This window comes from Engystomops pustulosus, chromosome 1, assembly GCF_040894005.1.
Source record: "Engystomops pustulosus chromosome 1, aEngPut4.maternal, whole genome shotgun sequence".
NCBI classification, from domain to species: Eukaryota; Metazoa; Chordata; class Amphibia; order Anura; family Leptodactylidae; genus Engystomops; species Engystomops pustulosus.
In genome coordinates, this window is record NC_092411.1 from 263,835,063 (window position 1) to 263,853,268 (window position 18,206).

Genomic DNA, 18,206 nt, shown 5'->3' on the forward strand with positions numbered 1-18,206 from the left:
AATCACTTCCTACATATGAGACTAGAATCAGCTTCTTAGGGAATGGAGGATGTGTCCCTTCTACCTGCTTCCAATCTGTGGTTTCAGGACCTCTGGAGGAGCTTACAAAGGTCCTGAAATGGCTCTTGTGTACATGTGTATTGAGAGCAGGAACAGGATTTCATGGGTCTTTCTGAGTATAAAACTTGGTGGGTGGTTTGGGTGGCCATGGGCCCCCTGGAAGTCCTGGGTCCCGCACTACCTTCCAAACTGGCCATTGGGGGTTAGTTATCATATGCTGGCACCAGGTGCACCAGCATATGATCTAGTGTCCGTATGGCCGTATAATGTCTGTAAGCTGTATATATCAAGAGGTTGTGGCCTCCTAACGTGTTCATAAAATGCGCCTTTTCCTGCATACTGAATGAGCAGAGGGTATATTGAGTGTGCCCACTCTGCTGCCAGCTGAGCCCCATTCTCACCCCACCATGCCCTTGTTAGTGTGGAGGTGGTGTAAAGGGGGAAAAACTGGCATACAAATGCTTATAAATTATCCCCATTGTGTTAACTATGCATGTTGGCTAGAGATACTGGGGGTCATTTACTAAGGGCACGATTCACGGTTTCCCGACGTGTTACCCGAATATTCCCGATTTGCGTTGATTTTCCCTGTATTGCCCCAGGTTTTTGGCGCACACGATCGGATTGTGGCGCATCGGCGACGGAAATCGGGGGGCGTGGCCGAACGAAAACCTGACGGATTCGGAAAAACTGCCGCATTTAAAAAAAAAAATTGTCGCTCGGCACGCGCTTACCTTCACTCCGCCCGGCTCGGTGTACTCCAGTGCGTTCCGATGCTCTTCAGCGCAGCAGCGCCACCTGGTGGACGTCGGAGGAACTGCCTTAGTGAATCCCGGCCGGACCCGAATCCACCGCAGAGAACGCGCTCCTGGATCGTGAATGGGCCGGGTAAGTAAATCAGCCCCACTATGTAAGCATATATGCCATGGCTAAGAGCTCCTGCTCGAAATACGTAGGATCCATAACCTGCACCCACCTGTAAATGCTTTTTAAAGATGCTTGAATAAAAAAAAGAAGTTTTTAACTAGTGCTGCAATCCGTTTTTCTTGTTGATCGAATATCTGGCGTCCAAACCAAACTGCATGCTCGGCACTCCATCTCTACAATATGATGGACTTGACCTACATTGGATGATTGAGTTTAGCTGGGAAAACGTAGAACACTGGAGTGCTGGAGGATACCTAATTCTTTTAATGACATTCAGGAAGCCTAGTGACATCATGCGGGATAATAATCAAACCAGTATATCGATTCCCAAATGAACTGACTCTTAAGACCATTCTATGGGTGTTTTTTATTCTGGAGAAGGGTTTGAGGAACATTGGTTATACTACGTCTGGCCACTTGGAGAACACAGTTTTGAAATTGGTTGATTTGGTGGTTCGTTGGAGCAGTAGTTATCAAAGCCATTTTTTGTTTTGTACACCGATCTTGTTTCTATGTCTGTCTTGCACCATCCAACAATGCTTAAAATATAGAGTGCAAAGTATAGACAGGTAGAACCTGCACCAGATTTATCACAGTGTCTGAATGAAAACGGTAAAGGAAATCTACCCTTTGTTTTTATACATTGTGAACCAAACACACCTTGAGAAAGCTGTAGCTACACTGATGCAGAAATATATCTTGTTTAATCCCTGAACCAAGTGGTTTTGCTCAAAAAACAATTATAAAAGTCAGGACCTTGGGAAAGCTGGGTTGCATGCAGGCTGCCTACGTAAACACATTACACCGAGCTCCCTGAACTGTCCAGACAGGACTAATCAACCTGAGCTGGATGACTCATTCACAGCAGCTGGGGGATGGTGCAGCGATTTATTACTTCTGCCTGACAGGAACAACACAGTGAATACATAATTAGGGTAAAAGGAGAGCGAAAGAGCCTCATTATCATAATTTTATTATTGTTTTTTCAGCAAAAGCACTCAGCTCGGGGATTAAACACGATATGTTTCTGCATCAGTGTAGCTACAGCATTCTCAAGGTATGTTTGGTTCACAATGCATAAAAGCAAATGGTAGGCCTCCTTTAATGACTTTTTGGTCTACTTTTACACCTTTTCATAATGTGGCTTATTGTTATGCTAGACCAAAACTTTGTTATAGTTTTTATCATCTGTATCATACAGAGGGATATGGAAAGCACCAGTACAATCTATTGTCTTTTGATGCTCTCTTTTTGCAATGCTTATGCAGCTAACAAGAACCATTTCCTGATTTCATCTCTAACATTTCTCCAAAGCTGAATGTAATATTTAAGCTCTTACATACACAGATATGAAGACATTATTAAATACATTTCCTTGGTTTTTCTATTCTGCTGTTTCCTGATGTCACCTCATAACTGCAGCTCCATTGCCTGGAATCACTTTAGAATGAAAGTTACAGTAACAATAGCCACCTCCATATGTTCCTTCCCGCCAGCTGTTTGTAGATGGAACTTTTCCCCTTTCTGCAGGTATTGCAGATCTATGTGGAACAGATATCGCTATGACAGTAAAGACTTTCTCAGATTTCTAATCACGCATCAATAATTTAATTAACTAATATAACAAATAAGATCCCAGCATTATCCCAGATTTGTAGCAGAGCGGAGTATATGATTCTACATGAAGAAGCGGTGGGACCAGATGGTGCGGCCGACCGTGCTTACATGGGGCTGCCAATGATGCACGGCCAATGGCTACTGCATGTGTGTGTAGCTTGCCTGCAAGTGGTAAGGTGAAGCATCTGAGCAGGATAGTAAATAACTGCTCTTAGCTATAAAAAGAAAAATAGAATGGTTTAACAAAAAAAAATATTTTGCACATAAAGATCACAAATAAAAAACAGACATTTTATTCTGAAAGAATCCAAAAATAATAGAAGCATGTCAAATCTTATATTCAACACAACAGATATGCAACACAGATAGTGTATCCGAAATTATCGAACAATAGTTAGATGATTAGAGCTCTGGATGCAACTGGAGTTTTTAATGGTATGGATAAGACTGCAGCTATGGATGTGACTGGAGTATCACAGGTGATATAAGCGTCGTAATTGAGAACATATTACCTCACACATAAGCTGCCTTATACTAAGAATGATAACGGTAGAGTGATACTCGTGTCACAGCTAGAGCTGCTATGATCTGAGATGATATAATGGTAGATAGATGATTGCAGCTCTGGATGTGACTGAAGTATATAATGGCAAGGATATGACTGCAGCTCTGGATATGACTGGAGTATCACAGATGATACTATAAGCATATGAAGTGAGAATATATTATATCATATTACCTCTCATACTACCCTCCATATTACTTCAATCAGATTGATACTCCAGTTACAGCCAGACCTCCAGTAAACTGAGATAATACAATGGTAGATGATTGTAGCTCTGGATGTGACTTGAGTATATAATGGCATGGATAAGACTGCAGCTCTATATGTGACTGGAATATTACATATGATTGGAAACACATTACCTCCCACAGTTGCCTTATACTGGGAATGATAACGGCAGATTGATACTCCAGTCACAGCTGTAGGCAACTGAAATGATCTAATGGTAGATAGATGATTGCCGCCCTGGATGTCGCTCCCTAAGATGAGCTGATCAGATGGCTGTGCATAACCGTTCTGCTCCGTTCATCACTATGGATGGAGCTGACTGAGATTGCTTTCCATGGAGCAGAACGGACATGCGCCGCCATCTGCTCCACTCAATTTGGGGAATGACAAGGTGTCCGATGGAGGTTCCTCGGACCCCATCGGACACCCCTTTTTCATGATATCTCTGAGACCCCCACCGATCAGCAAGTTAGGCCCTATCCTGTGGATAAGGCCTAACTTGTTTCATGGGAAAATCCCTTTAACTGCCCTATAATGACCACTCCCACCCATCATTTATTTTCTCCATGATATCAAATTCATAGCACTTGCCAGAAAAAAAACTCTTTTATGTGACGTAATAATACTTTAATGGCTCCTAGCGCTGTTCTTTAATGCGTCTCTTTCTCCGAAAATCCCTATGGATGTTTGTAGCCATTGTTAGTAATTCAGTAGAGTTCCAGCTTTGTAGTATCTATGTCTCCTCTCATATTATTCTTATATACGCCTAACAGGAAAACAAAGAATCATCTTATTAAATAAACAGGTACTTTTTACAGAAATGAAGGGTGAAACTGCAACCTCAGACGAAACAAGTGAAACACTTTGAACCAGGCAGAAAGCCCAATGCACAGAAATGATGTTTATGCAAAGCAGGTTTAGGTACAACCTTCCAGCAGCTACTGTGCTTATTGAAGTCCGATATAGAGGGAGAAAAAATTCTGTGCGACACGAAGACAGCCTAGCGAGGAAATAGCTTCAGGAGAGAGCCCGTGATTCTGTAATTAGAGAGAATATACTGTAACCTTCTTACTCAACCATAAACCACCTTCTAAAATATAGGAAAATATACAAAACCATAAAAAGAGGGCAATTTCGCTTAAATATATGCTTTAGGACATAGGCAAAAAGAATTGACTTTTCCTTTAATTTTACCATATCAAAAAAGCTAGAGGTGAAGAGTAAGATGTTCGTCAAGGCATAAAAAGCATTCATTTTTTAAATTTTTTGGATTTTTTAATATTTTTTAATGATGATGTGCAGTATTTGTGTAAAGTTAAGTGTCTTCATACTGTATAGTTAGAGGATATAGAGGAAAGTATAATAACACTGTCCACCCAGCAGGCAAAGATGGTTCATTCTAGCTGCCCATGTGATGCTATACTGCTACATCTTGGGATTTATAAAAGTCACTATAACAGTAGAGAAATCTAACAGAGCAGTTGAGGTCTAAACTGAGAAAACAGGCGGCTGTCCAGCTGGGAAACCAATGGGAGGGTTTTACCTTGGGTTGTACTAACAATGAATAGGACGCAATTCCTTACATGAAGTTGGTGGGGAGGGGCATAGAGTAGGTCAGTTCCTGGTGCAGGGATAGAGATGGAACAGTGAATACAGTAGTAAAATATAATGAAATGCAAAGAGAAAATGCAGATTTATTTGTAGTATAAATAAGCTTCCCGTGCACCCAAAGGTGGGTACTTGACTGCTGGTGAACCCATTATCTTCTTTTGTAACAGAACAATTGTATAACATTACAGATTGTAAAGATGCTGATAAAAAATGTCAAAAGTATAGTGACTCCACTAAAGTAAGACTGTGAATTACCCACAGCCATGTTACATTATCTGAGGAAATATGTTAAGATGTCAGGACATACAACTAAGACACTTAGATTAAAGGTATCTAAAAGAGGTTGGCCACTCTTTACATACGTTCCCTATGTGCCTTTAATGCTTTGTGGATAATCCCTGAATGGTCAACAAGTGATTCAGCAGTCCTGCTACTTACTTTTGTGCTGTGTGCAAACTCTATGTGCTTCTTTGTTTACATCTCGGAGCTCAGCTGAATAGGAGGAGCTGTAGCAGGAAAATTATGACCCTCTTATTGTCTCTGTCAGCAGTATGTATGTAGAGGGCAGCATGGTGAGAACAAGGGAAAGCTGAAGTTCTCAAAGGAGACAAAGACACAGGTACATATACATTCAGAGACTTGTATAATGGAAGAGATTTAGTGAAAAGTGGCAAACCTCTATAAGAATGGTTAGAAAAAAATGTTTAGAAAGGGAAATAATGTGGTTAAAAACTGAGGAAACCTCAATAACCCCACAATCCCCTGCTGTTAACATTTTCCAGGTCCACCAGCCTTTTCTAGTTCCTATCACTTTTGACAAACAGATAATGAGCCAATCACTAACTTGATACCTGTAGGGGTTTAAAATTACTTTATTTTTGTTTACCTCTACAGTGGATGTTTTATGCATTTTAGAACATGTCAGACAGGTCTAATGTCCTTTAATACCGTGGTCTGTAGCCACCAGGACGTGGAATATTCAGGCCTGGGCCACAATCAAAGACATTTGTGAAAAATAAAAAAATGGCATACTCACCTTTCTATGTTCCCCTGAGGCACAGTCTTCTCTGCTGCAACTGTGCTGGCATCTGAAACCGTCAGACGTGATGATTTCATGACATCCGACCTGCTACAAGAGACAAAAACTGCTGCACAGGAATGTGGAAAAGGACTATATGCATGGAGGACACAAAAACTGGGGCGTTATAGATGCTCGAGGATAGGGGGGGTTCTACGGGTCCAACCCACACCATCCACTAGGTTTGACACTGCCCTGTAAAGATCATAAAGAGAGGGACCCCCAAGCCCTGAAATCCTCATTCATCTGCTTCAGCTCTTGTCACACCTGTACTCACAAGCCCTTCCAGGACCTTTAAAGGGCCTCCAGAGTTGAAGAACAGAAGACATCACTCCTCCTTTCCCAAGATGCCTGTTTATAGTACAGTGTGTAGGTAGTAAAGTTATAAATGGGGCCAAAAATTTGCAATCTAAATCCCTTCCCTGGCTGCAGTATTATTAAAGATATTAATATTAAAAAATTAAAATTAAAAAATTGCTACATTTTTTTCACAAAGCCATGAAAAAACAGGTAAGTATATGGTGAACCCTAAAAGCACACCTAAATCCAAAGTGATGGGTCTTCAAAGGGAAGTCTCATGAGGACCACCCCAGTTGATGGACACACAGGTAGAAATTGCAACTATTTACCCCCTTATGCCAACTCAACACCAAGTGGGTATGAAGTAGGCCATGACGGGGAGGGAGTGGGCTGGCACAGCGGTTTCCTGCAGGACCCGGATTAGAATTGCTCGGGAGCAAAGCTGCCCACTGGATATATTTCAGGAGGCCAGAGACTCTCAATATATATTTGGATCATTGGGGGTCGGTGGTTGACGTCATAGGCTGATGCACAACGTGCGAAGGTGTGATAATTCCCACCAAAGTATTATTTTAAAAGAAGCATATAACTTTTATTTTTTACTATTATTACTATTAAATTTACTTTGCTTTCAATGAGAAAAAAAATGCTGTAACCTGAAAGAGAAAAATAATTATTCTTACAGAAAGCACAGACAAGTAGTTAAGAACATAATTTAGAACAAAGGTAGGTAAAGAAAGCTAAAATTTTCCACACAAATTGAGCTCAAGTAGCTTTAAGTGGAACCACACTTACATTTAAAGGGACTGTCAAAAGTAAAAGTAATGCTAATCATAGTTATATTAAAAAAAGAGATATTTTCACAAAAAGCCCATAAGACGTCCCAAGTCACAGCTCACTTTTTTGAAAAAATGAATAATTTTATTATTGTACACAATGGCTGCGTTTTTTTCAGAAATTGGGAAATTGAGTTTTTTTTTTTTACTTCTAACATTGACTTTCAATATTACTTTGGAATTCCCAGATGAATTTGTTGTTTTTACAAAAAAATAATATATCGTAGATATCTCTTAATTCTGTCCATTGGGTAATATGTGTAATAATATATGTATAATTCTAAAAACAATATTTTAATAGTAGCTAATTCCATTGAGAAACTTTATGGAATTTATATTTGTCTTTTTATTATTTCTGAAGTAATATTACAATTTTATCGAATTGTGTTAACTGTCAAAGACAAATTCTGCTCGTAGAAGAAAGATGTATATTATTGTAGTAACTCAGGGCCGTTCCACCTAAAGGTATGAATAGGGAACAGAGTTCGATGGCATTTGTGTCCATTCAGCAACTCCAAATGTATCAGACGTGCAATGGTGAATATTCGGTATCAGGTCAGGACATTTTTAAACAGATTGTCCGGGGGTAAAAGAAAATTTGACACAAGTGCTGCTCACCATTATTGGCATCCCTTAATTTTTTTCATAGACTACACATTGGGGCACATTTATTTACCCGTCCCGTTGCGATCCCCGCTGTGTGTTGTCCGACGAGGATTCGAGTCTTCCGCACATAGCTCGTGCGCCCGATTTCCTGCATCCGTCGCTTCCCCCGCTGCGGTTTGTCCGAATCAGTCGTGTTGTTCCAACATCCACGCCCCCCGATTTGTGTCCCATGCAAGCCGGCGCCGATGCACTACAATCCGATCACGTGCGCCAAAAACCTGGGTCAATTCAGGGCAAAATGGTAAAAAGTCGGGAAACCCGACAAAAATTTGGTGTTCGGATCCTTAGTAAATGTGCCCCATTGGGTGTCATCTATCACCACGGTCTATGGTTTTATTTACTAATTTTTGAGACTTATTTGTCACAGCTAGAGATGAGACTACTTTGCAAGTTTGGGTCCGGCGTTCAGGTGCATCCTTTTTAGGCGCATTTTAAAACATTTATGGAACCAGGTATGAGTTGGTTAGATTTGCGCCTAAAAGTCTCTAATTTGCTCAAAAATATCAGGTGAAGAAGGCACAAATCATAGAAAACATCTTACATCTTGCGTCTTACAAGGATACATGCAACATGAAACACTGCAACAGACACATACACACCGGCAAACTTTTCAACATTCTGGCGGAAAAAAAAGTGCAAATACTCCCAAAAATTTGCAAATATAACAAAATCTGCAAAAAGAAATAAAAAACAAGTCAAAATAAACAAACATGTTCCCCAGTGTGATAAGTCGCCCTCATCATTTTAAGAAATAAATGGAAATGTGCCAAAGATATATCCTCAGGAATTTTTAATTAGTGGTCCAAAGCACACCAACACCAACACGTGACGTAGTACTACGCCACGGGTTGGCTGCGGGTGAATGGAGAGGGCTCATGGGCCCTTCATAGCTGGTAAGACTTTGTTGCATATTGCAACAAACACTTACCAGATCGAGTTCACTGAAAGTGCATTGTCTGTGTATAATGCACTGTGCTGCAATTCACTAAGATTGTGCCCCCAATATCCTGCTTGTGTCACTTCCCCGCTCAGGTCCGACAGAGTTCACCTTCTTCTTCATGGTGCATGTAATTGTTTGGGCTTGCGACACAATTTGAAAGTTAAACCTTTATTTGAGCAAGAAGATCCTGTTGTTCTATTTAGAAATCCCGTGCTCAGTCCGAATTGGTCGGATCGTTCAACGGCACGCCCCCTTATTTCTGTCACATAGAAGCCAGCGCACAATCCCAGCGCAGACACCTGTTAAACGCAGTCATGAACTGGTTAATGGTGTCTAATTCTGGATTTTAACATAAATTCATAAAAGCTGCAGTAATGCAGCCAGTAAAAATAGATATTGGGGCACATTTACTTACCCGGCCCATTCGCGATCCAGCGGCGCGTTCTCTGCACAGGATTCGGCTGGGATTTAAGATGGTAGTTCCTCCGCCGTCCACCAGGTGGCGCTGCAGCGCCGAAAATAATCTTAACGCCCCGGAATGCACCATCCCATAGAAGGTGAAGGTGAGCGCTCCCCAAGCGACACATTTTCGGTTTTTAAATGCGGCGGTTTTTCCGAATACGTCGGGTTTTCGTTCGGCCACGCCCCCCCGATTTCTGTCGCGCGCATGCCGGCCCCGATGCGCCACAATCCGATCGCGCGCCAAAAACCCGGGGCAATTCATGTACAAGCGGCGCAAATCGGAAATATTCGGGTAACACGTCGGGAAAACGCGAATCGGGCCCTTAGTAAATGACCCCCATTATGATTATGAATAATACATTTCAATGGCAAATCTATCTGATGCTTGTCCCCCCTCGTGTTATATTTTTTTAGTCTAATATATATCTTTTAGTCACTGCATCACAGCGCCGTACGGTTGCCCGGTTACCAAGGAGAATGCAATAGTATCGAGCCACCACATTTACAACGTATCAACTCCCAAATTAAAAATGCTGCCTAATTATTCTCCCACAACACTCTATGAAAACGTGTTGTCAGACTAGTATGCATGAGACAACAGGCAGTCCCCTACTTAAGAACACTCGACTTACAGATGACCCCTAGTTACAAACGGACCTCTGGATGTTAGTAATTTACTGTACTTCAGCCTTAGGCTACAATAATCAGCTATAACAGTTATCACAGGGGTCTGTAATGAAGCTTTAGTGTTACTCCTGGTTCTTATGACAATCCAACATTTTCAAAATCCAATTGTCACAGAGAACAAAAAACATGTGTCTGGGGTTACAATTCTATAAAAAAATATACAGTTCCGACTTACATACAAATTCAACTTAAGAACAAACCCGCAGACCCTATCTTGTACGTAACCCGGGGACTGCCTGTATACGGGGTACACAACCCCCCGACTATTGACACTCATCCATCCACTACACAAGAAAATCCAAGCGCCGTCGAGTCTGTGGATATTATAGACGGATATGCAAATCTGGACAATTAATATTTCAGTAACGCTTGCCCGCTACATGCCGGCTGGCTCTCTTTAGCCTTGAACTAGAGAAGATTTTTCTAAACAAGAATTTATTCATAAACTGCAGATATTTTTTAAGAGTGTGTAGGAAATTCACAAATGGTTTACCAGGTAACTAGGGATGAGTCAAAATGCATTATTTATGAGTTGCGAGCCTCTCCTCTAGCAGTGCAATTTATGCAACAGTCTGTTTCTCATATACACTGGCAGCCAACCTCAGGAAAAGATTTTCATGTTTTTAAGAGCTTATGTGATAAGTCCTTAAATTAATGTAGGGGGGAGGGCTGCATCCTTCCAATCTTCAACTAATAATTGTGTTACATTATGTTAAATGAAAAGACTTTGTTACAATTTTAGAATAGAACATTTTTCAAGATTATTTAAATGTATCAAAGTTAGCATTTTTGTATTTTTTAATATACTTTCTACAGGGCAATGCCTCACTAAAAAATATTTCTTTTCGCAATTCACAAATAGTTTCTTCAGTTGCTAAAAGTTTCATAAAACAAATTCTTAGTTATTCCCTTTCCACAAAACCCAGCGGGGCAGATGTATCTGTTTTCTGTTGCTCTTAGTCAGTAACTGCACTTGGTTTAGTCTCTATTTTGCATTCTGAATTCTGAATTATTACTTTTATTATTATTACTTTATTTATTATAATTTTCTGTGATTAGTTTATTAATTTGTCCTGCATAATAATTTTGCAACCTAAAGGGAACCTGTCACCACATTTTCAGCTATGCTAGCTATTGACAGGTTTCCACAGCACTTTGTAAAGTAATGGCCACCTTTTTTTAGCTAAAACCCAAGGCTTTGTATCACAATAAAAAGTTTGCCAGAACAAGCACTCCCAGATACTCCTCCTCTCCTCCTCTCCTCCGACCTCACCCCACTTGCCAGAGCCCAACCACCACTAATGTCCACACTCCCAGCTACTCCTCCGAGGATGACTTCAGAGCAGGGGAGGAGTAGTTGAGAGTGAGGTTGGGGGGGGGGAGGGGTTGGACCTTTAAGAAAAATATCTGGCAGAGGGGGCGGTTAAGATTAAAAAGATGATTTAGGTTATTAAAAAGGTGGCCATTACTGTAAATAGTGCTAGAACTGGAACCTGTTAATAGCTAGAATAGCTCAAAATGTGGTTCCCTTTAACTATAATTTAGGCACAAATTTGTAGCAATGCCTGGTTCTGGCCCATGAATATGTAAGCCTCCTATGAGCCTCTAATGCTTCTCTAGGTTTTATACTTACAGGAATTGGTGCCAGCTAAGAGGCAATTCTGTGCCAGACTGGACCTGGTGTAGAACTGCCTGCAGCAGAACCCCTGTCTAATATTGCCGGAAGATCAGTATTCTTGGGGAAGTAGGAGACTTCATTTAATTTATAGAAACTGGACAATCCTTTCTGGAAGGTACTGGAAAAAGCAGGTTGAGTTATATTCTCAACAAATACAACAAATTTGTTCAAAAGTTTTCCCTTATCTTTCCATCTTAACTTGAAGTCTCTGTTGATGACTAAGGTCCATGCTGTCGATGAATGAGAGAGTCTGCTCCTGCATGTGAGAGACACAAGGGCAGATTTAGCTCTTTAATTTCCACAATAACAGACAAATTTATCAACGTCTGGTGCTGGGTTTTGTGATAATTGCTGATAATTTTGGACAGTACCGAGCAGCTGGTTGTAAACCCACTGTGCTATCTAACTAGTTTGAGCTTGGGCCACACACTAAGGGTATTATCCCTGGACCTCTACTGTTTTCCCCCTGATTGTAAGTCCGCTTCCTCTTGTGGTGGTCCCAGTATGGATAGAAGCTGGCCCAGTGGGCACTAAGACACCGGTATTAATGGGTGAGGCAAAGAGGGTAGTCCGAGTTAGTCCGAAGTCAAGGCACAAGCAGAGTCAGGAACAGGTATAAGGTCATGGCAGGCAGCACAGGATAGGGAAACAAGCCAGAGTTTTATACCAGGGAGCACAGAACAGAAACAGGGTCAGAGAGCAGGCCTGGGTCACACACAGGAAGACAAATCAAAATAGACACCATACAGCAGGACAACCAACCTTTTGTTCATGCGCGTGGAGCAGGGCATGTTGGACTCTATGGATGGAGGTCCACGCTGATAGGCTGGGACAAGCCCTGCTCCTTTAAGAAGGAGAGAAAGGTGCCTCCCGTGCCCTAGGGGAGCTGGGACATGGCCAGACGGTAAGCCTGCAATGCGAAAGCAATCAGGGACGGGACCCGTATCCAGCGTGGACTTAACGCGGACATAGACTTTATGATATAATAAAACTATGCTGAGCCGCAAACCTTCTTCATAGCTGACAAAGAATGGATATTTATAAGTCATTCCTTACTTTTAAATCTGTATTAGAGTCAGACAAGGTAAATATTGGATTGAAAGTGGTAAGGCCACCAGTTACAATTAAACGTGTTGCTTCGCTCGCGCTTACCGTGAAGGAAACGTGTTAAAGGACAGCTTCAATCCAAATAGCTAAATAGGGAACAGATAAATGAGCTTGAGCTCATTAGTAATCAAATGAGGGTTGTGAATGTTAACCCAGCGCAGCTGACATCTGCTGTGAATTTGTTCGCTGATGATGCTAGAGAGGCTGCAGAACCTCATATGGTCTCAGCAGGCAGCGAGTAGAAGCAGCTGTAAGCAGCCACGCACCCTCTATCGTCTCTACATGTACGAGAACAGGAATGCACCCCCACAGCACCGCACAAGCCGCTCCGATGATTGGAAAGCTTCATTCAGAGTCTTTGCTGTAATGGCTCCCAGCCTATATATAGAGCCACATTTAATGATTTATGGAGATAAACATACAGTAAGACTCATTTAGGAGAGTGATTAGGCACCGGTGAGTCCGCATGCGTTGGTGTGGTTTTAAATGCAATATCAGATACGGGAATAGGGATCAATGATCCTTGTTCTTGCAGATTTCTTCTAGTCTGACAGATAACAACGTAAGCTGGTATCCATTCCCAGATGTGCATATCATATAAGAGGAAGATTTTGGATGATGCGGTGTTCATGAATTATTTACAATTGGAAAACAGGAAGGAAGAAGAGTAGTGGAAGTAATTCTGTTGATTAGTGGTTTATTATGTGCCTTAGTAGGGTGTGGGGGAGAAGTTAGTGATCAGAATCAATTTGATCACATAGTACATTGTAATGCTGCTGTTTGGGAATAGACAACTAGACTCACCCAGCTGTCCCTACCTACTTGCCTGACCTAGATGGTGGTGACAACTGGTCGACGTTTCCTTCCTTGCGCCATAGTGAAAACACAGAGACAAAAAACAAACACAGAATGGTCCAACAAATATGGGTCAAATCTAAGTGCATACCAAATGAATCAAATGACAAATAGATGGTCAGAAGACAAGCAAGGGTCACAAGATCAAAAAATACAAAAGTCCAGAAACCATTATTAAGCACTGGGCAGACAATCCTCTTATCAGAGTCCAGGTCCAGAAAGTGATTGGTTCCCTTGACATCCAGACAAACCAGACTGGCAGGGGGGAATGTGAGTGGTGGGAGCATATGTCAATCACAACTCGCTTAACTATCAGCAGCCCACATCAAAGTCACAGGAGACAAACGAGTGTGGTGAAAATCCATAAAAAAAGCCAGGAGTGAAGTAAAGCAGTGTTCAGACCAGTGTAGGACAGAATGCAAATCTAAGTAAAGAATCTCTGCCTCCATCCTACTTCCTTTTCCTGCATGCAGACCTCACAGGGTCAGCTCAATTCTGTATGGAGGAAGAGGGAGCATGAGGGAGGGGGGGGGAGAGCTGGCAGACTTTGATTACACAGGATTATAACAGACACCTCCATGTCTCGACCCTATTTGGTGGCAGGGATCTAGGGATCATTTTATATATTTTAAAAACGGAATGGAACAAAGAATGTTTATTTTAAAAGAAGATGGGTAATTCATATTAAAAAGCCTATGGGAACCTGTCATTAGTTCAAAATGTGAGATACCGATGACAGGTTTATTTATATAAAGGTTTAGATATTTAAAGGAATTTAAATAACCCTCTGAGAATAGTATTTATTTGGCAGTAAGCTTTCATTTGCAAACAATTTTGAACAGGTTAAAGGAAACCTACCACTTGAAGTGGCAGGTTTAAGATGGAAATACCGAGCACCAGCTCTCCTTCACTTACTATATAGCCGCGCGCACGGTCGCGCGCATGGTAAGCGCCGAGCGCGTACCTCCCTGCGCCGAAGCAGCTTCGGCTATAAAGTTTAAAAAGTGTTTTAAACTGCGATACAACGGTTTAAAACACTAACAAAAATAAGCTCCGGCACCAGCTCACCCTGAGCTGGTGCTCGGTATTTCCTTCTTACAGGGACTTTAAGGACTCATCATGTGCACATCATGTGCTGCAGGTACTTAATGCATAAGAACAAGTATTCTTGACCTGGAGAGTGAGCTGGTACTGTGAGCCTGAGTCTACAGGCAGTCCCCTACTTAAGAACACCCGACTTACAGATGACCCCTAGTTACAAACGGACCCCTGGATATTGGTAATTTACTGTACTTTATCCTTAGGCTACAATAATCAGCTATAACAGTTATCACAGGTGTCTGTAATGAAGCTTTACTGTTAATCCTGGTTATTATGACAATCCGACATTTTTAAAATCCAATTATCATAGAGACCAAAAAAATTTGTCTGGAGTTACAATTATAAAATATACAGTTCAGACTTGCATACAAATTCAACTTAAGAACAAACATACAGAACCTATCTTGTACGTAACCAGGGGACTGGCTGTAATTTGGAAAATAAAGCACTACAGTACAGAAATACTGCAGTGTATTAAGTCATCATGTTAGTCAGTAAAAAAAAGTTAAATAAATAAAAAGCTAAAAAATAAAAACAAAGTATAAATAATAAAAGTAAAAAATACTCACAATTTTTTTTTATGAAATAACATAGTGCGCAATAAACACAACATAATTGTATGCCTCCCAAAAAATGGATTAAAAAAACATTCACAAAGTAGAATATACCCTATAATAGTATAAATTAAAACATTACCGTATTTTTCGGACTATAAGGCGCACCTGCTAAAACGTCTAGGTTCATATATAAGGCGCACCAGTTTATAAGGCGCATCTGATTATAAAGATGATTGACCAGCAGGTGGCAGACCTGTGCACAGTTCAAGGAAGCTGTTGTCTGTAAGTATGGTTCATATATAAGGTGCACTGGACTATAAGGCGCACCTTTGATTTCTGCGCCTTATAGTCCGAAAAATACGGTATATTATTTCACCAGAAGAAAAGTCCTAATAATGAGGTATTAAAAAGTTTTAGCTCTCGTAACAAGGAGACACAAAAACAAATGTGTCCTTTTGAAAAAGGTGGGGTAAAACATAAGAAAACCTGCCCATTTATGGTGTCTCCTTGTTTACACCAAGCTACAGAGTAATCTTTTATGGCGAACTGCATAAATGACTTAAAAAAGTATAATTTTTTAATAATATAGCCCTTTTATTCTTCTCTCCCACAGGAAAGAGTTAAAACATTTTTTTAATTATGTTCTTTACACCCTATAATAAAGCCATTGGAAAACACAACTCTTCCTTCACAAAAACAAGATCTCAAAAGGCGGATGAAAAAGTTACTTCTTGTTGAAGTTGAGCTTGGAAAAATTATATAAAATGCTTTGTCCTGAAAGCCCAAGCTAACTGCTGCATAATAACTACATGTGTCCCGCGGCTTGCTCCAGAGGTTACTTACTGTAAACCAAAGGTATGTTATACTATAATCCTCTTGGCTGTTGCAGGACACAGGGCCATGAGCATGGGGGAGGGGTAGTCACAGTGTACGCTACAAACTGTACGGTAGACTACAGACTATAGCCTAAGCCACTAAGTCTCAGATCTTCATGGTACCAGGAACAGTGACTGAGGGAAGAAGAAGATGTGTTATACTGTGGCCTGGAGGGGCCATACACGTGGAGAAAAATATTATGTGTACTGAGAGGTTAAACACAAAAAAAGCAGTTGCCCAAATTGTTCATTTGTATCTTGAGTTGGACATTTGTAGAAGGTATGTTATATAGCGTAAGGTCAGGAAATAACTCAATTTCCTTATGGAGTTTATCTCTACAGGCTACCCATGGAGATGTATAGAGCTTTGAAGGTCATACATGCCCTGCTGGGGATTCTGGGAAAGGAATATGCAAATATGTTTCCAGGGTCAAAAAAGAAATATTCCTATTGTGCTACCATAGAAAGCAGTTACCTCTACATCAATGTCTGATTCCTGGAGACATGGAATAAAAGCCAAACCAGTAAGTATCTTCCGTAAGGAATTGATACCAATGGCGTTACATCTTGTCACTACAGTATAGAGAACTTGCTTGGCTGGGTGGGAGGTCATAGACTTCTGTCAGAAAGGAATTCATTTGTCTTATTGAAACTGTATAGAGATTCTATACAGTTTCAGGGTAGGGCAGAACATGGTTCACTGATCTCCTAGAAAGTTTCCTATAATCTACCGTCAATTGTTTCCAGTTCTTCAATACTGAATCTTACATTTTTGACAATAGTTTTGTAACTATCGTGCAAGTGCCTTCCTCTGTCTGGAATACGTGGCTTAGGATGTGTTTAATTTCTATCTGTGTTTTCACTTGTGAACTGTGGTTTATGTTCCTGGCTGTGTCTTGACTAATCGGACCACAACCAGTCCCTCTGCAGCTCTGGTCCAGCAGTAGCTAAAAGCTGTGATGGACAGAGCTCTGCTCCAGTCACCTGCAGCGAAGTCTCTCTGACTTCCTGTCTGTATTCCGCTCACTGCTAGTTGAGTGCTGGTTATATTTTCTGCTAGCTCTTTGGATTGTGCTATTGTTCTGTATTTCTGGTTATCTGATCTTGGCTTACGTATTTTCACTATTCCTTTTGTGATCCAGTTTTCTGACCTCTCTTTTGTCTTATTCTTTCTTGATTCGTGTTTCCTCTCCTCATATAGTCGTAGGAAGGGAACGTCGGCCAGTTACTGTCCTCTGGCTAGGGAGGATCCAGTTGGCAGGCAGGTAGCAGTTTAGGGGGCTTAGTACTGGGATCATTGTCTTGTCCGCAATGGCGGCCAAGGCGGGGTACAGAGTCGAGAGGCAGAATCGTGGTCGGGTCTGGTAGGAGGTCGAGACAGGCAGCACAGGTTCAACGTCAGAGGCAGAGCAGAAAGTCAGGGCAGGCAGCGGAGAAGCAATATCAGGAACAGAACCCGGGTCACAACGGGAAATCAGACTAAGTGCAGGAGATTTGGGAAACAGATTTCTCAAAGTCATAGAAGCTCAAAGATCCGGCAGGGTGTGCAGGAAGAGGCTGGGTTATCATGGATTCCGGGAATGGCCAGGACCGATCAATGGTGCTCTGGCCCGTTAAATCTTTGGGAGCTGACGCGCACGCGCCCTAGGAGGCAGGGTCACACACGCCAAACTGCTAGAGTTGGAGCGCTTGGGCGCGGAGGGGAGCACGGGTGAGCCCACGACCCAAGACGTGGGTCGTGGCTGCACCCGTGACACAGATTAAACAACAACTAATGAGTTATCTTGGAGGCTTATTCAGCTGTTCTGGTATTCCAGGGGCTTTAAAGCAGCCCCAAGAGCAGGACCCCACGCATCATTGTAAGGAGAACCTGTCTCTACAAAGGACAACAACAATTTCTATATATTTCCAATATGAATCAGTTATAATACTTTGTGCACCTCTAACAGGGCAGAAATCAATCCATAAAATATTACCAAAACACATATAATATTTATGAATAAACCCTAACTGAGAACACTGGTGTTATCACACGGAGGAGCAGACATTCTTCAGT

General features: G+C 41.4%; 1 long non-coding RNA gene across 1 annotated transcript; it reads right to left on the minus strand.

Annotated features, from left to right (window-relative positions):
• Nucleotides 1-4,019: 4,019 nt before the first annotated feature.
• LOC140112747 (uncharacterized) lies at nt 4,020-11,874 on the minus strand. The gene is made up of 3 exons (XR_011852705.1): nt 11,611-11,874; nt 4,326-4,434; nt 4,020-4,163 (listed from the first exon to the last, which is right to left on the minus strand). It is a non-coding gene; the product is annotated as an uncharacterized lncRNA (long non-coding RNA).
• Between the last annotated feature and the right edge of the window lie 6,332 nt (nt 11,875-18,206).